General features: G+C 47.9%; 2 long non-coding RNA genes and 1 pseudogene across 3 annotated transcripts in view; 1 reads left to right on the top strand and 2 right to left on the bottom strand.

Annotated features, from left to right (window-relative positions):
• Window positions 1-27359, bottom strand: part of LOC139703711 (uncharacterized) — a 261415-nt gene that overhangs the window by 67240 nt on the left and 166816 nt on the right. The window lies entirely within an intron of this gene.
• LOC139703699 (protein unc-45 homolog B-like) lies at window positions 468-26409 on the top strand (annotated as a pseudogene).
• Window positions 11119-18907, bottom strand: LOC139703700 (uncharacterized). Of its 2 annotated transcripts, none has more exons than XR_011705799.1 (3): window positions 18836-18907; window positions 12810-12932; window positions 11119-12175 (listed from the first exon to the last, which is right to left on the bottom strand). It is a non-coding gene; the product is annotated as an uncharacterized lncRNA (long non-coding RNA). The 2 variants fall into 2 exon arrangements; XR_011705800.1 differs by lacking the exon at window positions 18836-18907 and adding an exon at window positions 18668-18817.

The following is a 27359-nucleotide window of genomic DNA, read 5'->3' as shown; positions in this document are numbered from 1 at the left end:
GTCCAAATATGGTCTCGAGCCACTGGCTGGAGTGATAAAGTCTCCTGGGTCAGGGCTGGGAGGGGCAGACCGAGGCTGTTGGCCGAGGTGGGCAGAACTCCAGAGCAGCATCCCAGGAGCAAGCGACCTGCTGAGAGGGTGAGCTGCCCGGGAGACTCTAGGGAGAGGGTGCTGGGAACCCTCAGGCCTGCTGGCAGATGATGGTGTAGGCCTTTAGCACTTGGCTTCACCCAACTGGGCTGAGAGGCACCGGGACTCAGATACCCTCTCAAGGGGTCAGGCTCTGAGCAAATGTTATAATGTCCTTCAGGGGTGATTATTTTGGGGCTGCTCGGGTAGGTCCCTTCCATGCAGAATGCCCGCCCTCCACCCTGGTGGTGACCTGGGGCCCTGGACCTCAGGCCAAGAGCCCTGCCCTGGGTCTGGAGTGAGGGGCTGACCAGATAGAGCTGCCCCTGTCCAGACAGATGGCCGAGGTGGAAGCGGCACAGCTGAAGGAGGAGGGGAACCGGCACTTCCAGTGCCAGGACTACAAGGCGGCGACGAAGAGCTACAGCCAGGCCCTGAAGCTGACCAAGGACAAGTCGCTGCTGGCCACGCTCTATCGGAATCGGGCAGCCTGTGGCCTGAAGATGGTCTGTGCAGAGTCTGGGGTGGGAGCTGGGCTGGGGGGTCTTGGGGCTGAGAGGCAGGGCTGGGAGATAGTCCCTTTCCTGATAGGAATTGGCCATCTCACCTGGACACCGTGGGGTGGAGAAGGGTGCCTCTAACTGCCCAACCCAATTCTCTGGAGAGAGACTTTCACCCAATTCACTATCAGCCTAACGCCAGGGGCTTTTCAGATGCAATTTCATGGCGACTTGAGAACAGCCCTCTGAGGTAGCTGTTGCTATCGTCTCCACGTTGCAGACATGAAACTCAGGGCTCAGGGGGCTTCATGAATTTGTCCTAGCTCTCCCAGGTGGTCAAAGAGCTCAGATTCAAATTTGAGTTTGCCTGATGCCAAAGCCCGTCCACTTTCCCCATGCCTGGGGCTGCCCAGCAAAACTTCCCTTCTGTCTCTGTCAGGACACTCTCTGGTGGTCTTTGTTTTGGGCCCCCATCAATTGTCTCCTTCCCCTCCCCCATTTCTCAGGAGAGCTACGTCCAAGCAGCTTCAGATGCCTCAAGAGGTGAGTCCCCCTACCCCTGACTCTGCCTCTCTCACCATGGTCTGTACTGGGTTTTGATTTGGTTACAGTTTTTTCTTTTTCTTTTTTTTTTCCTTGAAGAAACAGTGATAGTCTAGAGTGAGTTCAGAAGTGATAGAACTAGTCAGGCATGGTTGCGCACGTCTGCTTGGGAGGCCGAGGCAAGAGGATTACGAGTTCAAAGCCAGCCTCAGCAACGGTGAGGTGCTAAGCAGCTCAGGGAGACCCTGTCTCTAAATAAGATTCAAAACAGGGCTGGGGATGTGGCTCAGTGGTCGAATGCCCCTGAGTTCATTCCCTGGTATCAAAAAAAAAAAAAAAAAAAAAAAAAGAAAAGAAAGAAAGAGAAGAAAACAATAAAAGATCTGGGGGTGTAGCTCAGGGGTAGAGCACCCCTGGATTCAATCTCCAGTAATACACTCACACATACATACATTCACACACGCACAAAGGGAAAGAGGGAACCAACCGGAAACAATTGAAGGAAGCAGCAATATTTAGCCCCAGGAAGGCAACTCCCAGGTGGACAGATAGGCTGCCTTCAAATACCTAAAGGTTGTCACAAGGAACCAGTGTTGGATTTCATCTCAGTGGTTCCAGAGCCAGACTTAGGATAAAAGGACAAAGTTAAAGTTAGTACATTTTGGGTAGGAAGAGGGAAGGGTTCTCTAACAGAGCTGCCTGGCTATCTTGAGAAGGAGGGAGCTCCCAGTTGCAGGAGATATGCAACCGCCAATCAGATGAACCCCGAGGAGCCTGTTGCATCAGGACCTGAATGAGATGACTCTTAAGCTCTCTTCCAGTCTTAAGACTCTGTGGATCTTACTGTCTCCCTAACAAAAAGATGGTATGGGACAGATAGTCCACATGGGTGGATAATCTCCAAGGAAGACAGGATTCTGCAGTTAGGGCTGGGGTGGAAGAGGTGGTCCGCAGCCTGGCGCCCTGAGACTCTGCCCTCTCCCCTCTCTAGCCATCGACATCAACTCCTCAGACATCAAGGCTCTGTATCGGCGATGCCAGGCACTAGAGCACCTGGGAAAGTTGGACCAGGCCTTCAAGGATGTGCAGCGCTGTGCCACCCTTGAGCCACGAAACCAGAACTTCCAGGAGACGCTGAGGAGGCTCAACACCAACATCCAGGAGAAGGTAGCCCTTACCTCTTCCCTCAAACCTGGGGTGCGAGGGAAGCAGGACCTCAGGACAGAGCCAGCCCTACCTCCATGCTTTGAGCTGGAGACAGCAAGGGGCACCGGCAGGCTCCACAGGACTGTTGAGCAGGAGCACCTACGTGTGCGTATTGTGATGCTGTCTGAGGACACAAGACAGCCAGGGCTAGAACAAGGGTCTTCTAAACTCTAGATGGAAGCTTTAAAAAAAAAAAAAACTATGATTACTTAGCATTTAAATGTCTAAGGGAATTGTTTATTCTAAAGTTGGGCTGATGTTTCCTTCTCTTCCAAGACTATTATGATGACCAAATGGGCTAAAGAATGGAAATAGATTGTGAGCATCAAGGGGCAAAGACTTAACTTTGTTCATCATTCTATCCCCAACTTCTAGAACAGTGCCTGGCACACAGTTGTTATTCAGTTAACTTTTGTTGGATGAATAAATGAATGTGCCAAGGGCCCAGAATAAACTTTTTAAATTTGTTCTTATTAGTTACGCAGGATGGTAAAATGTATTTTGACCTACATATATGGAGTATAGCTTCTCATTCTTCTGGTTGTACCTGATGTAGAATTACATTGGTCATGTGATCATATATGCCCATAGGATAGTAATGTCCGATTCATTCCACTATCTTTCCTTTTTCCATTCCCCCTCCATTCCCTTCATTCCCCTTTGTCTAATTCAGAATACTTCTTCTTCCCCGCACCTCCCCACCCCGTTCCTTTATTCTGAATTAGCACTGGCATATCAGAGAAAACATTTGGCCTTTGGTTTTTGGGGATTGGCTTATTTCCAGAATAAAATTTTAATATTTACTGAAAAGAATATATCGAAATAATGTGACCCAATTCTGCCTCCCTCATAAATACCTCCTCTCTCTTCAGCTCCGCGTTCAATTCTCCACAGACTCCAGGGTACAGAACATGTTTGAGATCCTCTTGGACCAAAACAGTGATGCTGATAAGCTGGAAAAGGTGAGTGACAGGCGGCGCCAGTCAGTCAGCAGAGGGCGCTCTCGGACCCGCGGCTCAGGCTGCTGGGTTTCTCAGGATCTCTGCACTTAAAGGCTGTTCAGGAGTAAAGGAGTGAGGGCGCTGGTCCTTGAAGAACGTGGGGGGGGGGGAAATTAGCCCAAAGTCAAGCACGTTAGAAAACAGTGCCTTAAATAGAGTGAATCAGTATGGAGAGTCATGCAGCAGGGTCAGATCCTGTCTTTAAGATTCTGATATTTTATTCATCAGAGTTTTTTTTTTTTTTTTTTTTTTTTTTCATTGATTTTGATTTTCAAGAACATTGCACAACCTATTATTTACCTGGATTACTAGCTTTGGGGTGCCTCTTTAAATTTTGCATCCAAAGGTAATGCCTCACTTGCTTCACTGTAATTTCAGAACTGAGAAACAATGAGAAGTTCAAATAATATTTTATTTCATTTAGAAATATTGAAAGTCATTCTGAAACATTAAAATATGTACTGGTACGGAGGGTTGTGGCTCTGTGGTAGAGCACTTGCCTAGCACGTGGGAGGCTCTGGATTCAATTCTCAACACCACATATAAATAAATGAATAAAATAAAGGTTCATCAACATCTAAAAATAAAAATAAAAAAAAGTACTGATACATTTTAACCAAATGTGGTGCAGTATTTTTTTCATGTTTCCTTCTATTCCTCCTTTGGAAAAAGGGAATTGAACATTTGAGTGTTCTACATTCAAGAACTTGATAGACAGTGCCTGGGGGTGGGAGATGTTAGTTTTATAGTCAGAATATCCACATGATATGCAAATATCTTTTTTTCCCCCTGTATTGGAGATTGAACTCAGGGGTTCTCTACCACTGAGTTACATCTGTGGATCTTTTTATTTTATTGGAGAGGGGGTCTCTTTAAGATGTGCAAGCTGGCCTTGAATTTGTGATCCTCTTTGGCCTCTTGAGTAACTGGGATTACACGTGTGCATCACCACCTCCAGCTTGGAGTCTTTTTTTTTTTTAAATATATATATATATATTTAATTGCATATGGATACAATACCCCCATTTTTTTTTATTTATTTATTTTTGATGTGGTGCTGAGGACCAAACCCAGTGCCCCACACATGCCAGCCAAGTGCTCTGCCACTGAGCTACAATCCCAGCCCTTGGAATCTTTTTTATCTATAATTTTACTAAATGTTTTTCTTGCTTTGGTTCCTGTTTCCTGTTTTTGTTTTTGTTTTGTTTGTTTTTTAAATCAGGGATTGAACCTAAGGGTTCTTAACTCCTGAACCACACTCCCAGCCCCTTTTTTAAAAAAAATATTTTATTTAGATACAGGGTCTTGCTAAGTTGCTTAGAGCTTCGCTGAGATGCTGAGGCTGACTTTGAAGCCAAAATCCTCCTGCCTCTGCCTCCTGATTCACTGGGATGACAGGCATGCGTAACCATGCCCAGCTAGGTTTTTGTTTTCGTTTTGTGGGTCCCCCCTCTTCTAGAGCTGGGCATCATAGCCAGGGCCTTGTGCATGCCAATATAGCTCAACCACTGAGCTATATTCCCAAAACTTATCTATAACTTTAATGGCTGCAATATATTTCATCAAGTTGGTGTTTATGCGGGTTACCTTGACTTCTTCTTCTTTTTTTAGATGTTGATGACCTTTGTTTTATTCATTTACTTATATGCAGTGCTGAGAACTGAACCCAGTACCTCACACATGCTAGGCAAGCGTTCTACCACTGAGCCACAACCTACCCTGACTTCTTTGGACTTTTGTTTTTGGGTTGTGTTTCCAGGAGCAGGATTATAAGAGAACACAATGTTCTGAGACCCACTGCTGGCACCAGGCCCTGTACTTGGTCCCTGAACAAAGCCTCAGCAATCATCCCTCCCTCTTGACCCTCCCTGTCTGTTCCTTCCCTCAGGCTGCCAACAACCTCATTGTGCTGGGCAGGGAGGATGCAGGGGCTGAGAGGATCTTCCAGAACAATGGAGTGGCCCTGCTGCTGCAGCTCCTGGACACTAAGAGGCCTGAGCTGGTGCTGGCTGCAGTGCGGACTCTGTCAGGCATGTGCAGTGGCCACTGAGCGAGGGTGAGGACTCTGGGACTGGTGTGCCCAGGGCAGATGGCTGCCAGTACAGGGACATGGAGGGTGACACATGCCCAGGGCTATGACTGGCATAAAGGGAACCTGATGAAAAGTCTAGAGCATTTTCCTGTCCGCCAACCTTGGTTATATGGTCCCTGTTTCAAAAGAGTGTTTCAGGCCTTTTCTGATTGAGCTGGAAAAGGGTTTCATAAAACAAAGGTATCAGGAGTGATTCAAAGGAAGGAGCTGAAGGCAAGGGTAGGCTAGTTCAGATTTTTTAATACTGTCTTTGAACCCAATGTGTATTTTACACTCACACCACATCTCAATATGTCTTGCTATGTTGCAAGGGCTCTATATCCCTGTGTGATATGGGCCTGCTGTTTTGGGGGGTGCCCTTCTTAACCTCTGGAAAGAGGTTTCCCGGGCTGTGAGTCTCATGAAAGCATGGCTGCCAGTGCTCATTTCCCTAGGGCATGGAGTGGGATGGGAGTGGATCTTACCCACCCCGTCATGTGCATGGTAGCCAGGAAGGACAGATGGTGCAGCTGACTGTGGTTCTTGCTGGGGGTCTAGGCCACGGCGATTCTGCATGCAGTTGGCATAGACCGGATCTGTGGCCTCATGTCTGTGGAGAACGAGGAGATGGCTCTGGCCATCTGCAACCTGCTGCAGGCCATCATTGGGGAGGACAAGCGGGAGCATCGAGGGAAGGAAGAGGCCCTGGTTCTAGGTAGGAGATGTTTTCTTTGGTCTAAGTGATTTCAAAGGGACAGTCAGGCACCAGACTGGGCATTTCCTGTGTGTGGAGGTGGCCTGGTTATTTATTAATTTATCTATTTATTTATCGGTACTGGGAATTGAACCAGGGCACTTCACCGCTGATCTACATCCACAGCCCTTTTCATCTTTTAATTTGAGACAGGATCTCTCTTAGTTGATTAATTAAGGCCTTGTTACATTGATGAGGCTGGCCTTGAACTTGCAATTCTCCTGCCTCAGCATCTTGAATGGCTGGGATCACAGATCTGCCTCCACGCCCTTTTTATTTTTTAAGATAAGATCTTACTAAGTTGCTTGGCCCTGGTTTTATTTTTATATGTGTTTTCTGATTATAAAAAGCATGAGAGGCATAACAACAGTATTTACAGTAACCAAAAAGGTGGAAAATACACAAGTGTCAACAGGGCATGATGGTGCACACCTGTAATCCCAGCAACTTGGGAGGTGGAGGCAGGAGAATTGCAAGTTTGAGACCAGCTTCAGCAATTTAGTAAGATCCCTTTCTTAAAATAAAGAATAGAAAGGGCTGGGGATTAGGCTCAGTGGTAGAGCATCCCAGGGTTCAATTTCTAGTCTCATTAAAAAAAAAAATCTCTATTGTGGATGACTAGGGAAGCAAAATATGACATACACATGCCATGGAATATTATTCAACCTTAACAAGGAAGTCAGTTGTGACATGCTACAACACAGAGGAACCATGAAGGCATTATACTAATTGAAATAAGCCAGTTGCAAAAGGACAAATACCATGTGAATCCAGTTACAGGATGTACTGGAGTCAAATTCATAGAGACTGGAAGTAGAAAGTTGGTTGGAGGGACTGGGGAAGGGGCAACAAGGAGTTTAATGAATATAAAAGTTTCAGTTTTGTCAGGTGAAAAACTTTCTGTGGATGAATAATGGCGTTTGCCCAACAATGTGAATATAAAAGATGGCACTGGAGTGGGCTGGGGATATAGCTCAGTTGGTAGAATTCTTGCCTCATATGCACAAGGCCCTGGGTTCGATCCCCAGCACCACACACACACACACACACACACACACACACACACACACACATATACACACACACATACAAATATGACTACTGAAGAGTACACTTAAAATAGTAAGTTTTATGTTATGTATATTTTATCCCAATTTAAAAGAGGCTTATTAGAGAAACTTGGGGAAATATAGAAATATGTAAGGATGAGAAAAAAATACCTGTTACTCATTCAGTAACCACTATTATCATCACCCTGTGTGTCTGTCCTGTTTCTATATATAAAGAATATAAAAATTCTTATAAATATCTATTTAACAAAATTGGAATTCTGCTTTGTATAGTTTCATGGTTTTATCTTCCTTTAGTATTATATTAATATCGCATACCATTTAAAATTCCTTTTTTTTTTGAATTGGGATTTAAACTCAGGTAAAGCTACCACTGATCTACATTACAGCCCTTTTTATTTTTATCTTATTTTTTATATTTATTTTTTAGTTCCAGGTGGACACAGTATCTTTATTTTATTTTTATGTAGTGCTGAGATTCGAACCCCGTGCCTCTTGCATGCTAGGTGAGCACGATACCACTTGAGCCACATCCCCAGTCCCCTTTTTATTTTTTAAGATAAGATCTCACTAAATTACTTGGGCCTTGCTAAGTTGCTGAGGTTGGCCTTGAACTTGGGATCCTCCTGCCTCAGCCTCTCAAGTCACTGGGATTACAGGTGTGCACCACCACGCCTGGGTTGGCATTTGCCTTTTAACGTCCACAGTGGGCAGGGAAGTCCTGGCATCACAGGCTGAGGCTGGAATTCAGGCTCCCAGGACATCTGAGTATGGGAGGGGGGAGTCTAAAGTCTGTAAGGAATATAAATTTCCTTTCTAGAAAGCATTTTATTAAATCACTTTATTAACAACTACATACAGTGTCCCTGGATCTCTGCCAGTCGTTGCCAGGAAGTGAAGAACTCTCTAAGAACCCGAGCTACTTAAGGGCTGTTGTGGAAAACAATGTTCAGAGTGGCTAAGAACCCTGGGGGTGTTGATGAGGGATTTCTTTATTTTTTGGGGGTGTGATATAGACAACATTATAGTCTCCTAGGACATTCACACATCCAGGAAGCAGTGGATTTCATATTTCCAGAGTCCTTCTAGAAGCTTCTACCATTCCTGATTTGATCTGAGACATTCTACTCCTTGCTATTGACCTCTATCCTCTTGTTTCTCAGACACCAAAAAGGACCTGAAGCAGATCACCAGTCACTTGCTTGACATGCTGGTGAGTAAGAAGGTGTCTGGCCAGGGCAGGGACCAGGCGCTGAACCTGCTCAATAAGAATGTTCCCAGGAAGGACCTCGCCATTCATGACAACTCCCGCACCATCTATGTGGTGGACAATGGTGAGGAGATGGGAGGGTCTGGGGCTCACATGGCCTTTTGGGTAGACACCAGAGCACCTGGCAGGCAGCAGAAAGTAGGAGAGGTTTTCTAGCAGATGGTGACTAAATTCATCAGATCCAGGTTCACCTCTCCCCTTAACCAGCTTCTTTAATTGCTCAGGAATCATATCTGTGGCTTTCTAACCTGCTCTCATTCTCTCATGGGTTATATGACATAGAGAGTATGCCTGGTTCTAAAAGGTTCAAGTCAACCTCTCTGGGGGTGAAATTTATCTTTCAATATTTCACTTCTCTTGTTTGATTTTCATAGATCTCAGTGAAGTGCACATGCAGTTGCTTAGACCTTACAGATCACAAGTCGCTGTAGTGCTTGAGGCTGGCCCTCTATGCTATTTTCCCCCAGTTCTGGTCTTCTCTGCATATATTTAAGTGGGACATCAGCAGTCACTTCTCTCTGCACTGGGATCTAGGGTCAACCACATGGTCTATAGGGTGGGACAAGGTGGGGAGCAATGTTTTTTATTCTGTTCTTTTGTTGAAGAGCACCAGAATGAATAGCACTAGGGTTACAATACAGTGGATTTAAAAATTCTGATACACTAATTCAAAGCTGCAGCGTTGAGCTCCATGTGTAATGCAAACTGGGGCGGAGCAAAGCTTCCCTTAGATCAAACCTGAAGTGAGCTCTTGGCCAGGGGAGGGGTGAAGACTGTCAAAGAGGTGTCTGGGGTTCTAATAGAAGAGGAATGAGGTGCTCAAGGCCCAGGCAGGATGGAAGCCAGGAGATGAGATTGGGGAGGTGATGGGAAGTGGAGCAGGTGTCTTTGGGAGCCAGGCTGGGTTGCTTCTTTGGGCCCCTTTCAGTCCTGCCAAGCACTTTTTTGTGTTTGGTTGTGACATAATAAATATATGTCATAAATAAACAGGTATAAATAAATAAACAGGCATCTGCACCTGTTTCCTAAACCAGTTGGAATCTTCAAAGTGATAAGTGTCCTCTTGTGCTAATGAGATGGCTAGTGGCTTGAGATCTGGATAGACTCAGGACAAGGAGCGCAGGTTGCCAGGGGAGCCAACTGTGTGATTAGAGGCTTGGGACTTTCTGTCCCATCCCTCAACTCCTATCCCACCTCTGACCTCTGCGAGGTGAGGGGAGAGGGCCAGAGGTGGAGTTAATCACTAATGACCAGTGACTTGATTGATCATGTCTACATCATGGAGCCCCCATATAAAAGGCTCTAACTGAAGGGTTCTGAGAGCTTCCAGCTTGGCGAAGACTTGGAGGTGCTGGGAGGGTAGTGCCCCTGGAGAGGGCTGGGGGGTGCCACACCCCTTCCCCAGACCTCCCCCTGTGTGTGTCTTCCATTTGGCTCTTCCTGATTGCAGCTTTCATAATAAAGCTGAAAATATAGTAGGCAAATTATTTTCCTGATTTCTGTGAGCTCTTCTAGTAAGTTTTAGAACTTAGGGAGGGGACTAAGTTATTTGAAGCCAGTTTGCACAGAAGTTGTGGGAAACCTGGAACAGCATCTGAAGTAGAGGCAGATCGTAGGCCTGAGCCCTCAGCCTCTGGGTCAGTGTTAACCCCAGGTAGAAAGTGTCCGAGTTGAACTGAGTTGTAGGACACCCAGCTCACATCAGATGTGAAGAACTAAGAGGAGTAATAGAGAGGACACTGAAGTTTTCCTTAAAGTGATAAAATACACAGAGCACAAAATTGCAGCTAAGTGTTTAAAATTCCTTCTTAACACTCAGAGTTTCATACTTCCCATATTTACCCTGTGTGTTCTTTCCACATCCATGTACCACCCAAGGGCTGGCCAACTCCCAGCCACCTCTAAAGCCTGACCCTGGGATCAAGCTGTCTGTTGTCTCAGAGGCAGCATAGCCTAGCGGTCAAAGGCGGGGATACTGTTTGACATCAGAGATCATGGGGAGAGCATCCTCTCTACATCTCTTGCCATGATTTTGGGTGACTGCCTTGGATTCTCTAAGTCTTGACTTTCTGCTCTGAAAGATCAGAATAATGATTCCTAACCAGGAGGTTTCAGTTAGGATAAAATCAGGCACACCTTGGCACACAGCAGATGCTCAAACTAACTTGCAAGTCTTCTTGAAGCTAATTGTCCCATCCGTGGTGTAACCACCCAGTATCATATCTTCCTTCGGTGTTGTATGTTGCTTTCCATACTGCTTTGAAGGCAGGACCTAAAGGTACACATTTAATCCTTCACTTATTCCACAACTACGTGACTATTAAACTAGTCTGATGGAGGAAGTCACTTAAGAATCTCTACCCAGGTGGGCACAGTGATGCACACCTGTATTTCCAGCAGCTTGGGAGGCTGAGACAGGGGTGTCACGAGTTCCAAGCCAGCTTCAGCAACAGTGAGGTACTAAGCAACTCAGTGAGACCCTGTCTCTAAATAAAATACAAAATAGGGCTGGGGATGTGGCTCAGTGGTTGAGTACTTTTAAGTTCAATCCCTGGTACAAAAAAAAAAAAATCTCCACCCAAAGATAATAATAAGAAGAAATACAGTATTGCCTAAATATATAATGGACTTTATTGAGTGACAATTATGTCTCAGATGGGCACCTGGCTATTTCTGCTTATTATTTTCTTATTGAGTCCTCAAGCTCTATAAGGTAGGTAGTATTATGTCCATTTTCACAATTTAAGAAACTGTGGCCTAGAGAAAAGAGAAGATAAAATAGTATGTGAGGAAGACTGCGTGTCTACTCACGGAATGTTAGCACTGGTAGAGTCCTCTGAGATCAACTCATCATGATTTTGAAAAGGTGAAAATGGAGGCCCACAGAGAATGGTGGATCACTCAAGGTAGGGGCAGAGCCAGGTGGAGGACCTGGGTCTCTTGTCCCCACTCCGGTGCCCTAGGCTCTCCTATCTAAAGGCAGGGTTGGAGCGAAGCTAGAGACAGGACATTGCTTAGTCAGGGGTATGTTCCTGAGGACAGAGCCCAGCAGGAATCTCACTCTTGCCCCTGTCCCCCTGCAGGCCTGAGGAAGATTCTGAAGGTAGTGGGGCAGGTTCCAGATCTGCCCTCCTGCCTGCCCCTGACCGACAACACCCGCATGCTGGCCTCCATCCTCATTAACAAGCTCTACGATGACCTGCGATGTGATCCGGAGCGCGATCATTTCCGAAAGATCTGTGAGGAGTATATCACGTGAGTCTCCTGGGTGGGTGGTTCTGGCTCAGGATCTCTCTTGAAGTTACAATCCTAAGTTGGCCTGGGCTGCAGCCATCCAAAGGCTTGACTGGACTTCCAAGATGGCGCACTCACCTGATTGGCATGCTGGTGCTGGCTGTTGGTGGGAGGCCTCAGTTCCTCCCCATGTGGACTTCTCCACAGGCTGAAGAGTCCTCACCATGGCAGCTGCTTCCCTGAGTGATGATCCAGGGTAGAGCAGGGAGGAGGGCAGTGTCTCTCACACACCAGCCTCAGCAGCTGCACACCATCACTCGCACGTTCTAGTCATTAGGAGCAAGTGCTCAATCTGGCCTTGACCCAGATTCAGTCCCAGGTTGTTGATTCTGCAAATCTTGCCACAAAATTGATACAGGTGAATTGAAATAGGTGGAAATCATTATGTAGAGCCTATATCTAGATTATATTAATAAATATCATAATTGTGACATTATAGTATTATTATTATATATTGCATAATGATATTATATACTATATTAAAGTTTTTATAGGTATTCTACATCTGGGACAATGTCACAAGATGGGTTAAGGGAAGAGAATTACATTCCACCTTTGGAAGGGAGGGGTGTCAGTATATTTCTGGAAACGGGTTGGGGACGTGGCTCCATGGTAGGGCGGCCTACCTAGTACGCATGAGGCCTTGGGTTCAATCCTCAGCACTGAAAACAAAAAACACTGGGCATATTTTAAACCCACCTCAGTCTCCTGTGGTTGGGAGGAACACCCATGGGCTGTTAGGCGGGAGGCCGGCTCTGGGGAGACTTTAAGAATGGGTGGCTTTAGAGACAGGTCGGGCCCTCTGAAGCTGAGTGTGCTGGGTCTTCTCCCTGCTGCTCCCTCATCTCAGATGCTCTATCTGGGTCTCTGTCTGTCCTTATGTGTCCTCTCCCTCCTCCTCCTACTGCCATGTGACCTTTGAACTGTTGCAGTGATTTTCCTGGTAAACTGCTCAGATTTCTGGGACATACCTGTGGCTCAGTCGTGGGGGTGTGGTCAGGAAGCCAGGACTGAGCCAGGTGAGGCTCAGGTGGTGAAGACGCTGCCTTTACTGTGCTTCTCCTTTCTCTCTTCCCAGGGTCTGCAAACTGTTTCTGTAAATGACCAGAGAAGAACAGACATATATTTCTCTTTTTAATTATTTTTAAAAATATTATTATTACTATTATTATTTTTGTAGCACTGGAGATGAAACCCAGGGGGGGCTCTACCATTAGTCTATATTTCCAGCCTGTTTTTATTTATTTTTTTAAATTTCCATACAGCTAAGTCCCTGAGGCTGGTCTTGAACTTCCGTCCTCAGCCTCCCAAGTAGCTGGGATTATAGGCACTCACCTCCATGCCTGGCTTATCTATTTTTTTTTTTTTTAAATTTATTCTTTAATTATAGGTGGACACAATATTTTTATTTTAATTTTATGTGGTGCCTCACGCTTGCTAGGCGAGCACTCTATATCTCTGAGCCACAACCCCAGCCCTATCTATTAAAAAAAAAAAAAACCTTTAAAATACAAAAATGCTTCTCTACCCCCTGGATCTGCCAGCCCCTGATCTCTCCTACGGCTTCTGCTGAACCCCGACTTTGGTTCTCTTAGAGCTCCTCACGGTGACCTTGGCTTTTCCTACAGAGCTTCAGCTTTTCCCGCTCACTCCAGAGCCCCCCATGAGATCCCAAGTTGAGTTCCACCCCCTCACTTGACAGAGGAAGGGGCTGAGATGTGATGCCAAGCCATCCAGTGCACAGGCACCTTGCTAGGTCCTCTGGCCCCTGTGGCCGTGGGTGCCATCTGTCCCTCCAGATGCTGTGCTGTGCTGCGGACTCTGGGCTGGAGGCCCAGTCCCTCACGCCAAGTTAAAATAGCTTTGCTGGTTGTCCAAACTCCAGAGTTTTCCCTGGCTGAGGCTTTGTGGTGATTGCATTGCAGCCTGATGCCTCCGTCTACCCAGTGCAGCTTCCTTAGTATGACTTCTACTATCCTCAGTTTACCGATCAAGAATCGGAAGCTCGAGAGGTTCAGCGAATTGCCCAATGCACACAGCACACGAGTGGTAGAATCAGGATGCAAATCCAAATCTTTCTGCCTCCACATCTCACTCTTTCTATCCTCTTGGACCTGTTATCTTGATAATTCTCACTCTCTGTTTTAGGGGCAAGTTTGACCCCCAGGACATGGACAAGAATGTGAATGCCATTCAGACAGTGTCTGGGATCCTGCAGGGGCCCTTTGACCTGGGCAATCAGCTACTGGGAATGAAAGGCGTCATGGAGATGATGGTGGCGCTGTGTGGCTCAGAGCGCGAGGCTGACCAGCTGGTGGCCGTGGAGGCCCTCATCCACGCCTCCACCAAGCTCAGCCGTGCCACCTTCATCATCACCAATGGTGTGTCATTGCTCAAAAGCATCTACAAGACCACCAAGAATGAGAAGATCAAGATCCGCACACTGGTGGTGAGTAGGCTGGGCACCACCTGCCCAAGACCAGCCACCGTGCTGAGCATCGAGCACCCCAGGAGGAACGAGGGGGTCTCTCCATTCTAGAGGAGAATGCAGAGCACCCCTATGGGCACCTGCAGAGCAAAGTGACATGGGGACAGAGATTCAGAATGGCGGGCCCTGCATTTAACCCTGGCCATGTTTTCCTTATGAGTTTTGTCCAGAAATCATTTTCAGAATGAACGCTAAAAAGCCAGTTTCCTCAACCAGCGTGTGTGTGGCAGTTAAGCCTGTTTCCTTTCTTCCATTTTCATTTTACTGAAATTACTTCCATGGGTCTCTTCTTTATCTTGTGAACAATTACACAAAAAATTGGAGTAATTTCTTATTCACATCAATTTTTTTTTAAACTGATCTTTGCCTCTGATGTAGTGACTTTCTTTATATGGAAGATTTTTTTTCCTACAAGAGTTTAATTTTCCCTGGGTTACATTTTGCACATTTGAATTGGTCCCTCATATGACATGACTTTCCTGCAGTTTTTTGTGCCCTAACTAGGCTGCCCACTGCAGTTGCACATGGTTACCATCCTCTCATGTGGATTTTTCAAACTACCTGTGAGGTTTTCTGGCCACAGGGACTTATTAGAGCAAGGCCTGTCCCCAAACCATGTCCCTGATCCCGCATGTGTCTGCCCATCCACAGGGCCTCTGCAAGCTCGGCTCTGCAGGGGGCACAGACTATGGTCTCAGGCAGTTTGCTGAAGGATCCACAGAGAAGCTGGCCAAGCAGTGTCGCAAGTAAGAGGGTCATTTCCAGCCCCTCCTCATGGGCTTCTGTGTAGGGCCCTCTGGGCTACACTCCGGTGGGTGGTGAAAGGCTCCTCACCTGCTCTCCATCACCCTGAGGTCGCTTCACTCTTTACTGGAGCCCTGTCACCTTCCGCAGCAGCTCTCCCTCCCCACTTCCAGGTGGCTGTGCAATGCAGCCATAGACACCCGCACCCTGCGCTGGGCGGTGGAGGGCCTGGCCTACCTCACCCTGGATGCTGATGTGAAGGACGACTTTGTCCAGGACATCCCGGCTCTGCAGGCCATGTTTGAGCTGGCGAAGGCAAGTGTGGCCCTGACCTCCAACGTCGGGGAAGGTCTACCGGATTCAGGGCCTTCCAGCCCTCCTGTAAATCTGGTGGGCCATTTCCCTCTTTCTGTCCCTCATCTTACCTGGCTGAAAGTGAATCCACGTGCCTTCCAGGCAGAGGGAGTATTAACAGGAAGATGGCATATTTGCCCATGGCCATGAGTGAGGAGGTCCCGAGGGACTTGGGGCAGTGCTTCACTCCCTCTGGAAGTGCGGGAAGGATTTCCAGTAGAGCCAGAGCAGAGCTCCAGCTCCCACCCAAGTGCCCACTCCAGGTAGTGGGATGTGAGTGCGCTGGGCTTTTGAAAGGCACCAAGCAAGGTGCTGGGTGAGAAGCCACTGGCCTACTGTTGTGGTGCTGCTGGGGGTTCAGGAGGCATTTCTGCCACCCTCTAAGAGCAGAGCCGGTTCCCCTCCTGTGCCACCTGTACTTCTCCAAGCCGAGCCCCACCAGCCACACTCCTTCCAAGCCAATTTGCTCACCATGTCAGGGAGCTGTCTTGGAAGCAGAGTCCGGTTCCAAAGTTCCTTTCTGCCTTCCCCCCTAACCCGGTGTCTGCAGACCAGTGACAAGACCATTCTGTACTCAGTGGCCACCACACTGGTGAACTGCACCAACAGCTATGATGTCAAGGAGGTCATCCCTGAGCTGGTGCAGCTGGCCAAGTTCTCCAAGCAGCACGTGCCTGAGGAGCACCCCAAGGTGGGTACAGGATGCCCCTGGAGGAGGGACTGTGCCCCCAGACCTCCCAAACAGGTGGAATGGGAGGGGCAGCTGTGTGGAATGTGTTTGGGAGGATTTGGGATAAAATACTGATCAATTGAGGATGATAATGGTAAGTTTCTCCACCAGATGGCCCTCATGCTTTTCCTTTGTTTTCTGTCTTGGGAGAAAAAACAAGTTTTAGAGTTTAATTTGACACAGAGCCTGGATGAACATGGTTTTCATATGTGGAATCTAGAGAGGACTAAAAGGGGAAAAGTAGGTGGGACCTCATGAAAATAGGAGAGAGACAAGTAAGGAGAGGAAGGGGGCCCCGAGGAAGGAGGAGGGGAGGGCAAGGGAAGGTCCTGGGGATTGATTTTATGTTGTTGATTTCATAGATATGAGACAGCTTTATATCATACTTCCAAGACTTATAAAGATTTGATTTTCTGGGATATCTGGATTTGGGGATGGGTGTTTATGAATAATGAGAGGAGGGATGGGGTCAGCATGAGCCCAGGTGTCACAAATCTCCTTGGGAGCCTAATACAATAATATGATTTACATGTTATTTGCATATAAATACATACAGAAATATTCCCAGCCAATAAAATAATTTAGATTTTTTAAATGATCAAGGTGATAATCCTAGGTTGCAAGACTGTTGTAGGAAGATAGCAGGAAACAGTTTTATTTGGCTGCAGCCAGGTTCAGAGGGCACAGCTTTTGCTGTAATCAATTAATTCCCTGAACCCTGAGTTCAGGTAATTTTAGAATTTTATAACCAGAATGTAAGGGAACGGGCTCAGAAATTCACAGACTGCATAAGTTCACATAAAAGCAGCTTTTTCTTTCACTGTTCTGGGCAAGTTAACCCTTCAAGGACAACACCTGAGAAGGGGAGAACTTCTTCTCCCTTTTCTTTCCTCCCCCTGCCAGCTGTTACCATGGAGCCCAATTGGAAACTTCTCTTATTTCAAAAACGTAGACATCTCTGTGAACTCAGCTCAAGGCCAGAGGCCTTGATAAAGAATTTGTCTTTTTTTTTTTTAAATCACACTTTGCAAACACACTTCTACAAACTACTACACTGGATACATATTTATGAAAAACAAGTAAAAGGGCATTCAGCACCTGGAGTGCTGATTTCTTCCTGGCCAGTGGCCAAGTATAATACAGCAACAGGAAAATAGGAAGTTTAACTACATTGAACTTTTTTTTTGTAGAGACTCCTTTGCTTATAGTCTTAAAATCAATTATGGTGAAGATTTCTGGAGAAGCTTCGGTAAGATTCTTTTTTTGTGGAGGAGGAGGTGCCACTACAAAACCAACAAAAGTGTGCAATAGAGAAAATAACCACTGCTCATAATGTGTCCCTATGACCACCGTTGGCATTTTAGTATGTTGTGCTACCCACCACATAAAACTGTGGTTTTTCTGTGCATCTTTTTTCTTTTTTTTTTTTTTTTAAATTAAACTCTATTTAAATTTTTATTGGCATGATATACATATACATAATAGTGGGATTTTTTTTCTTCCTATAGTTATAATCAGAATGTAGTTATCATTTTGTCTGATTTTGGAAAGATAATTTGTTGGGGGGAAAGGAACACTCACACTGTGTGTGATTGTAAATGAGTACAATCACTGTGGAGATCAGTATGATGTTCCTTAAAAATCTAGGAATGGGACTACCATATGACCCAGTGAAACCATACTCTTGGGATACATGCATACCCAGGTTTATAGCAACACGATTCACAGTAGCCAAGTTATGGACCCAGCCTAGGTGTCTGTCAACAGATGAATGGATAAAGAAAATGTATATACATGCAAAGGAGTATCTTCAGCCATAAAGAAGAACAAAATCATGTCAATTACAGGAAAATGGATGGAACTTGAGAGCACTATGTTAATCAAAATAAGTCAAACTTATTTTGTCAAAGGTCATATGTTTTCTTTCATTTGTGGAAAGTAGAGAGAGAAAAAAAGGAGGAAAAGGGGGGGATCTCATGAAAATAGAAGGGAGACTAGTAAGAGGAAGAAGGGGACCAGGAGGAAGAAGGAAGGGAGGGAAAAGGAAGGTTCTAGGGAACTAAATTGACCACATTATGCCATGCGCATGTATGAATGTGTCACAGTGAATCCCACTGTTCTGTATAATTGTAACACACCAAGAAAAATTAAAGCATATGGTGTGATGTGGGTTGGTTACATGACAATATTATGCCATTCTATATAAGAGACATGAGAATAAGATACTTTGTGTATTTTGCACATGGCCTCCCATTCTCTGAACTGTTTTTAAAAGTTGCAGGTGCACTTCACCCAGGCAAGGGTGCACAGCGTGTTCTGCTGCTGTGAAGGTCCCCTGTGCCTAGAGGTGTCACATGATGTTCATCTCTTCCCCGCCAATCCCCATTCCAAGGACCAACCTGGGGTTGACTTTGGGTTTCCAGCAAAGCCCACTCCATGGCTGTCAGCTTCACCTGCTGTCCCCATTTACTCCTGTCTATATCCCCCTCCCCGTCCCCCAATGGAAAGCCAACCTTTTGCAAGAAAGTCACTGTATGTGTCATCTAGTGCTTGGGATCATCCCCTTTTCACTTCACTCCTCTGAGAAAGAGTTGAGTCTTTGACGTTGATTTTCTTACAGCATCAGCTCGGCAGGCTCTGTGCTGGGAGTAGGTTGGGCAAAGCAGAGAAGAACTTCTTACCTGATGGTCGTTGTTTCGGCAAAGGGAACCTAGAGAAGTGCGTTACTTCCTTTTGCTTCTCTAACACCTCGCCGCAAACACAGTGGCCTGAAAACCACATTTGTTATCTTACAGCTCTGGAGGCCGGAAGTCAGAGCATCTGTCCCCCTGGGCTGACGTCCAGGGGTCTGCAGGGTTGGCTCCTTCTGGAGTCTCTAGGGGAGAATCTTATTCCTTGACTTTTTCAACTTCTAGAAGCCACCTACATTCTTTGGTTGGGACCTTGAATCATTTTAACCTTTCTGTTTTCACACCTCCTAGTATTAACCCTGAGCTTACTGTGCTGTGGTTGCATCATGATTATTTGGGGCCTACCTACATTATATAGGATTATCTCCCCTTCCCCAGTTCACTTGATCATCTTGGCAAAGTCCCTTTTGTCATGTGAGGTTACACATTCTCAGGTTCTAGGGATTGGGCTGTGGTCATCTGGGAGGGCCATTAGTGAGCCTACCCTAAGAAGTCAGAAACGTACCATCTGAAGTTCCAGTACAGATCTGCCTGGTGCCCAGGCCCCTTCTCCATTGCCAACTCTCCCATCCCCCAGGACAAGAAGGACTTTGTGGACATGCGGGTGAAGAGGCTCCTGAAGGCAGGTGTCATCTCCGCTCTCTCCTGCATGGTGAGAGCAGACAGTGCCATCCTCACTGACCAGACCAAGGAGCTGCTGGCCAGGTGCCACTGCAGGGGGCCAGGGGCTGGGCCTGAGGGGACTGGAGGGCAGGAGGCTGGACAGGGAGATGGAAATGGTGGGGGCCTACATGAGGGACTGAGTGAGCCATTGGGTGTCCTAGAGACTGAAGGGGACCAACAATGAAAAGTGACATGATGGGGCAGATGTGACAGGTGGAAGCTTGTGTCAGAAGGTGTTCATTCTGGTTACCTTGTTCCCAGAGATCAAAGTCACAAAGTGCAGCCTACTGGGCATGATCAGGTCCAGTGCAACAGGTGCCCTGTGGGGAGACACAGCGGGTGGGGACATGAACAATGGCACCCAAGCAGCCAGACTGGAGGGCCAGGGCTCGGCAGCCAGGAAGGCCTGGTGGAGGTGACAGCTGAGCCCTGGTGGAAGAAAAGGAGCCACTCTAATGTGGGGGAGGGAAAGGCTTCAGGCCTGGAAACAGCATCTGCAGAGACACCAAGGACAGAGGAGATTTCTCTAGAGCATGGAGGCCCAGGAGGGAATCTTGCTCACAGGGAATTAGGAGACCGTGGAGGTGGAGTTTCTCTTGGGTGGCGAGGGGCAGGGCACCAAGGAGCCCCTGGCAGTGCCCATAAGCAGGAGTGGGGTGGCTCTTTGCAGCCTTGCTTGGCCTCACTTTCTTCTGTGCCACTTAACATCATCACAGCATCTTCCCAAGGTGGCTCATCGTGTATTGTGGAGCAGGAGCACACGGGGTGCACTCTCCGGGCTTTCCCTGTTCACCCTGGGGCTTCCTGGGCTCTGGCTGCTGGTCTGCGATGGGAGAGGCTGCTGGCAGTTCAAATGCTCTCCTTTATCCTTGGCCCTGCAGGGTGTTCCTGGCGCTGTGTGACAACCCAAAGGACCGAGGCACCATTGTGGCTCAAGGTGGTGGCAAGGTAATGGGTCAGGATAAAGTCTTTGCTTTCCTAGAAGGTGATCTGCTTCACAGGAGCACACAAACTGTGCGTGTGTTTGTGTGTGTGTGTTCGTGTGTACTTGTGTGGGTGTGCTCATGTACCCCTAACCTGGCCCAAGAATCCCGTATCCCTAACCCAACCCAACCCAACCTCCTTGAATACGGCAACTCAGTTATTTGCACTGTCTGGGCTCATGGCCCCTAACCAATATCTGCTTGATTGGCTGGTGCCATGGATGTACTCGGGAATGTCTTTATCTTCCTTGCTATTGGAAGGAAGCCTGGTACAAAGATGGAGACTGTGGACTTTCCTGTAGACTAGAGTTGAGTCTTGCTGTGTAACCTGGGGCAGATGCTTACTCTCACTGAGCCACAATTTCTTCCTCTGTAAAATGGAGGCAGGACCCACACACTCACATTTCCGAATGTCACCAGGATTACATAAAATACATGCAAAGCTCACAGTTGGTGCTCAATAAGTGTCTGCTGTTATGATTAGGTGTGGCTTAGACAGAAAGTAAGGAATCCATTTATTATTTCTCCAAAAATTGAAGGAACCTGTGGATGGGTGGGCAGAAGTGGGGTTGAAGACCTTGATGATTGGGACCCAGGGGAATGAATCTATGGCTGAGTAGTTGTTTTCCATGATGCTCAAGGGCTGATTATGTCGCAGAGTCTCCGTGAACCACTGATGGTTCACTGAGAGACAGACAGACAGCAGCTGGGGTGGAAAGATGGGAGAGGGCTCTGGATCTGTGGCCTAGGTGACTGTGCCCTTTCTTGCAGGCCCTGATCCTGCTGGCTTTGGAGGGCACGGATGTGGGCAAGGTGAAGGCGGCCCATGCTCTGGCCAAGATCGCGGCTGTCTCTAACCCGGACATCGCCTTCCCTGGCGAGCGGGTGGGTATTTGGGATGAGTGGGGTGGGGCAGAGGGAGGAGTCTCCCCTGCTCTCATCACCCCAGCCTGGGAGAGAGACCTGGTGCTGTCTCAGGGCGGGTGATGATTCACCTGGATGCCTGGCCTGGCTGTGCCTGTGACAAACAGGACTGTCCCCTCAGAAATGTTGCAAAGTAAAGGCAACATTCCTGCCTCTGAGGATCATTGTGCAGATGAGGTCCGACAATACAGGAAAGTGCTTTGGAAATTAAAGGCTGGCCACCTACAAATGCAGAGAATGGAGGGAGATGTGGCCCTCGCCCCACCTGATCCGCGACCACTCCCCACAGGTCTATGAGGTGGTACGGCCCCTTGTGCGTCTCCTGGACACACAGAGGGATGGGCTGCAGAACTACGAGGCTCTTCTGGGCCTCACAAACCTGTCTGGGCGGAGTGACAAACTCCGGTGAGTGGGGTGAGGTGGAAAGGGCAGGGGTGGGGAGAGGTGCCCCAAAAAGTTGGGTTGGAATTTCACAGGTCATGTGCTCAAGCTGCTGTGATCAGAGGACAGCATCAGAGGCACTGGGTAGAAACCACAGCGGGAGGGGTTTGAGTGGGAGGAAGGAAAGACCACACAGAGACTGTGCGAAGCCCAAGGACTAGCAAAAGGGATCTCCAGTGGGGTGGCGTGTTCCTCCCAGGGCGCCGCCGTGCCCAGGATGCTAGGCCATTTAGTTTATACCCACTGGTGCCCCTCCTGGAGCCAGAAGCAGCAGGTTCCATGCCACCCAGCTGGCTGATGGTGTGGGAGGGACAACATTAGGATGGAGGAATGGCCCCGGCGTGGCCAAATCCCCACATGCTCACTACCAAGCACTCAGGGCCTCTCTTCCTTCACCCTCTCACCCCAGACAGAAGATCTTCAAGGAGAGGGCCTTGCCGGACATCGAGAACTACATGTTTGAGAATCATGACCAGCTGCGGCAGGCGGCCACAGAGTGCATGTGCAACATGGTGGTCAACAAGGAAGTGAGGACTGGGCTTGGGGCGGTGGGGGGAGACCCAGGCGGGGAGGGTCCAGCGAGCAGTCAGGCCTGGTGTGAGATCAGGGGCTCCTAGGATGAGACTAAACTAGCGTTTTGACCAGAGAACCCAGGAATATCTAAATCTTTCCTACATTACAGCCCCTCTCCCTGTAGACACCCTGAGAAAAACATATTCACAACATCCTGTTATTCCAGGCTGGGTTTTTCACTCCAAAGCTTGTGCGGGATGAGGTGCAAGGTACCATTTTCCCAATCTTCTTAGGCCTGAATATCATCATAGCAAAGCAGGATATGAAACCAGGGCCTATTAGCCATCCAGAGAGGACAGACATGGGACTTCATTGTGTAGCAAACCTGGAAGGCCCAGTCCTTGGGAGAATCATTCCAAGCTTTCCCAAGGGGAAATGAAGCAGGTTCCTTGGGCATCAGCCCCTCCAGCAGTCCTGCCTGCCTCTTTTGCTGGTGCCAAGTTGAATGCAGAGGTGGTGCAGCCTGCTGGGTGTTGGAGGGATCCCTTATTCTCTTTGACCTTTTAATTGGAGGAATTTCACCCAACCAATCAGGGAAGGCTTCCAGGGGGAGGCGGCATGGGCAAGCTGATGGAAGAAGGAGGAAAACTCCCAGGAATCCTGGGTCAGAGAACTTAGATGCAAGCCCCCTTCCTGCTTCCCCTGCCTCACCCCAGGAGGCACAGGTGGGGGGCATTTGTCTCTGAACCCTGCAGCTGCCTCCCACAGGTTCAGGAGAGGTTCCTGGCAGATGGGAATGACCGGCTGAAGCTGGTGGTCCTGCTCTGTGGGGAGGATGATGACAAGGTACAGAATGCGGCCGCTGGAGCCCTGGCCATGCTGACAGCAGCGCACAAGAAACTGTGCATCAAGATGACCCAAGTGGTAAGTGTGGGTCCTGGGACAGGAAGAGGCTGGGCGTGCGCCAGAGAATCTCCCACGCTGTCCCAGATAATCCTCTGGGGAGGCCATTCCACAGGGCAATCCCTACCAGTCCCCCTTTCTATTCCTCCTGCCTTAGGAGAGGAGGTCTGTATCCTTTGGCTTCTTCTGGTCATTGTGTGGACCTCCTGAATATGCTGGCTTAAATCCCCTCTGTGTAGTTTCATCCATTATCTTCCATGGTACATACAAGTCATTACTTAAGGACACAACAATACAGCTGGGCACCATGGTGCACACCTAGAATCCCAGTGACCCAGGAGGCCTCAGCCTCCTGCCTCAGCAGGATGATCACAAGTTCAAGGTCAGCACTGGCAACTTTGTAAGACCCTGTCTCCAGATTAATAAAAATAAATGGACTGGCGGTATAGCTCAGCGTAGAGCACTCGCCCAGCATGCTTAAGGCCCTGGGTTAGATCCCCAGAACTGAAAAAAAAAAATAACAATAATACCAGCAATGCTCACTGCTGCTGGGCTCCTGAGCTCCCCAGAGAAGCATGGGAGTGGTTGGGCTGCTGCAGGGGAGCTTATGGTTTGGTGAAAAGGCTGCAGGTTCCCTAAAGTGGCTATGATGAGCAGCTCCTAAGATGGGACTGGGGCCACCACAGCAGGTGTGATGGGACTGATGTGGACACAAAGATGGGTGCAAAATGCAGCTCTCCTTGTTTGACCAAACTGAGCCTGTGCACTCATGCCCGCTGGTGGTGAAAAACGTGAACGTCTCATGTCATGTGTACTCACGTCTGGGTGAGGCAGGCGTTTCAAATAGATGATTTAAGGTATGTGTGTATGTGTGTGCGTGCATGGGTGCAGGTGTGTGTGTGTGTCTGTGTGTTTCTCTATGTTCTAAAGGGCTTAAGCTCTGGTGGCACCAGAGGTTCTCTGCTGGAGGTAGCTCATTGGCATGGTCTTTGGGTTTCAGTCTCTTTCCCTACAGCAAACCTCTCAAAACTGTAATGTGTGTCAAAATCACCTGGAGAGCTTGTGAAAACAGTTTCCCCAGGTGTTCTGATTCAGTCGATTGGGGTTGGGAAGCTTCTGGTCTGTGGACCACACTTCAAAGCCATTGCATTAGAGAAGCTTCTGCTGGAACACCTGTGGAATACCCATGGATGCTGTCTGTCTCCTGGCACTTACTGTATGCCAGGTGTCACTCTGAGCCTTTACATAGATGCATCATTTATTCCTCCCAACAACTCTGTAATGTGAGTATTATTATTACCTTTAATTTCTGGACGAGGAAACTGAGGTACAGAACGTAACGAGCCCAAGAGCACAGTTAGTTAGGAAGGACTGGAGTCCTTCGGGATTGCCAGCCTACCCCTGGCACTTCTTCATTCTTCCCGAGGGGATCAGTATTCTTGGCCATCTTCTTGTCCCATCATGGACATGCTGGGGGACTCATGAGACTTCCCAGGCCCATCTTTGTGACAACTCTGGGGCCTATTGAATGCTGGGCATCTCTATGGTCTCACAGCAGCTGGGCTGTGCCCAGGGAAGCCAGGCTGCAGATCCTCCTGCCTGGGATTCTGATTGAATTTCTGTCATCCTTTCCTTTGATCCCCCAGCAACATCCCAGAGGGACCCATAAGCAGATGTTCATCAGCATAGAAACTGTCCTTGAACCTTCCACAGTTAGATGGTTTTCATTTTCTTTCCTGGGGCAGAAGACCTAGTGTAGTGTGTCAAAAAGTGTGCTTAGAAGCTTGAAAGGCAGGTACTTGTCTTTTCCTCTCTCTGCCTCCATCTCCCTATCTGAGAGCAGCACATGCAGGAAGCGATCCCTGCAGACGAAGGGTGGATGAAGGCATGAGGGAGCCCAGATGAAAACCTCTGGATTGGTGTCAGGTCACCAGGGCTTGTTGAGCCCCTGTGCTAAGCTCTTTCCATGAATCATCTCATTACTCAGCGTGATGTTAGAGGAAGGTGGAGCAGAAGACAGGGGAGGCTCCTGAAGCTTAGAGAAGGTGAATAGCCTAACCGAGGCCATGTGGATGGTATAAATGCTGAGCTAGGACCAGAACACCAATTCTCTGACTGCAGAACCCATGCCAATGTGATGCCTATTCTGCTCTGCTGCCTGGGGTGTGTCTATTGAAGGCTAAAGGAATCAGTCTCCTGGTTCTACTCTACACTTTATCACTGTCTCCTAGGGTGATCAGAGTGGTCTAGAGTCCTGCTCCCCCATGCACAGTAATTGGACATCTTCATTACTGTGGATGGTGGATTGAGGAAGAATGGAGGAGAGGATTCACTCCAGACTCTGGTGTTGATTCTAGGCAAAGCCATGCCTCCCTGCATGGAGCTGTAGTGTGAAAGGCACTTGGCTTGGCAGAAGAAGGCATTGCCCATGAACACAGATTGAGAAATCTTATTTCTTTACTTTCTTTTTTTTTTTTTTTTTTTTTTTTGTGGTGCTGGGAATTGAACCCAGGGCCTTGTGCTTGGAAGGCAAGCCCTTTACCAATGGAGCTATATCCCCAGCCCAAGAATTCTCATTTCTGACCACTCCACATCCCCATTCTGCTCAGACATGCAGTGGGCCTATCTCTTTACTCTCAAGTTGCTTAGGATGTGAATAGATGGAGGATGTTAATCCTCTGTATTTCCAGATGTGTGGCCATAGCTAAGTTACTTGGCTGTAAGTGTGGCCAATGCTTTCTACTTGTCTTGTCCCCAAATCTCCTCTCTCTGTCTCCCTCCTGATTCCTCCTCGACTCCTTCCTTCCCTTTTCGGCCCTCTCCAGACATCCCAGTGGTTGGAGATCCTGCAGCGGCTTTGCCTGCATGACCAGCTGTCAGTCCAACACCGGGGCCTGGTCATTGCCTACAACCTGCTGGCAGCCGATGCTGAGCTGGCCAAGAAGCTGGTGGAGAGCGAGCTGCTGGAGATCCTGACCGTGGTGGGCAAACAGGAGCCGGACGAGAAGAAAGCAGCTGTGGTTCAGACGGCCCGGGAGTGTCTCATCAAGTGCATGGATTATGGCTTCATTAAGCCAGTGTCATAGACAAGGGCCTCCAGGGGCACTGAGGCTGGTTCTGTATTGTGTCAAGTCCTGAGCTGGGTATTCCCAGACTGTCAGTTCATCTGGGGATCGTAGCAGTGACAATTAATTTTCAACATAATGGAAAATGTTTGTTTCCTGAGTTGTTCCCACTTGTCCTAAGAAAGTTTGGGTGTTTCTGGCTCTCTTGCTCCCTGCCTCCTTACGTGTGTCATGATCTAGAAGTTCCTGGAATAATCTCCATCTGTAATTAGAAGACAGATTGGATAATTTTTTTTTTTCTGCACCCATTCTGAAGGTCAGGATAATGGGCTGAAGTTCTTTCTATTTTGGAAAATGAATTGTGCGGTAGGTAGGAACTAACAGACGTGTGACTATGAGGATTAATGCTGTTGTATTTGGATTCTGGCTTGTGCTGGTTTTTATACACTCTCCCCACACTGTTGGATCAGGCTGTCCAGAAGTGCTTTTTCACCTGCAGTGCCCTGTCCCAGCCCTGTGCCCCTTCCCTTCACCCCCCCCGTTGATGGAAGTGTAGTTTATGTCGGGCACAGGGGCATCATCCTTGAGATTTGCTTGGCAAAGTCTTCCAAGCAAGATAGACACAGTGAATATAAATAAAACTCAAAGTATTTTAAGCCAAAATTAAATTTATCTTGGCCACCCAGGGAAAGGCCTGACATGGTTGTTAGATCCAGTGGTTCAATGTTGTCACCAATATTATTCTCTGGGGGGGGGGGTCTTTTTCTCCCTCTCATCTCCCCACCCCATATCTTGTCTTGAATCCTCTGGGGTTTGACCTCATTCTCTGAGAGGCTCTCTCCGTGCGGGAGGAATAATAAGTCTCCAGCAGCTCCAGACTTACATAGTTGTTATGGTTCATTACAGTAGAGAAGAAAAGGACCATTTTCAGTAACCCAGCAAAATTCCCAGCAATGAGTAGGATGTCCAGCTTGGGTTGTATTTCCGTCCGTGAGCCAATCCTATCCAGAGGTGACTGCTCAT

The sequence above is a fragment of the Marmota flaviventris genome, assembly GCF_047511675.1.
Source record: "Marmota flaviventris isolate mMarFla1 chromosome 17 unlocalized genomic scaffold, mMarFla1.hap1 SUPER_17_unloc_1, whole genome shotgun sequence".
NCBI lineage: Eukaryota > Metazoa > Chordata > Mammalia > Rodentia > Sciuridae > Marmota > Marmota flaviventris.
Note: the sequence above shows the minus strand (reverse complement) of the source record. Positions and strands in the feature narration are given on the sequence as shown.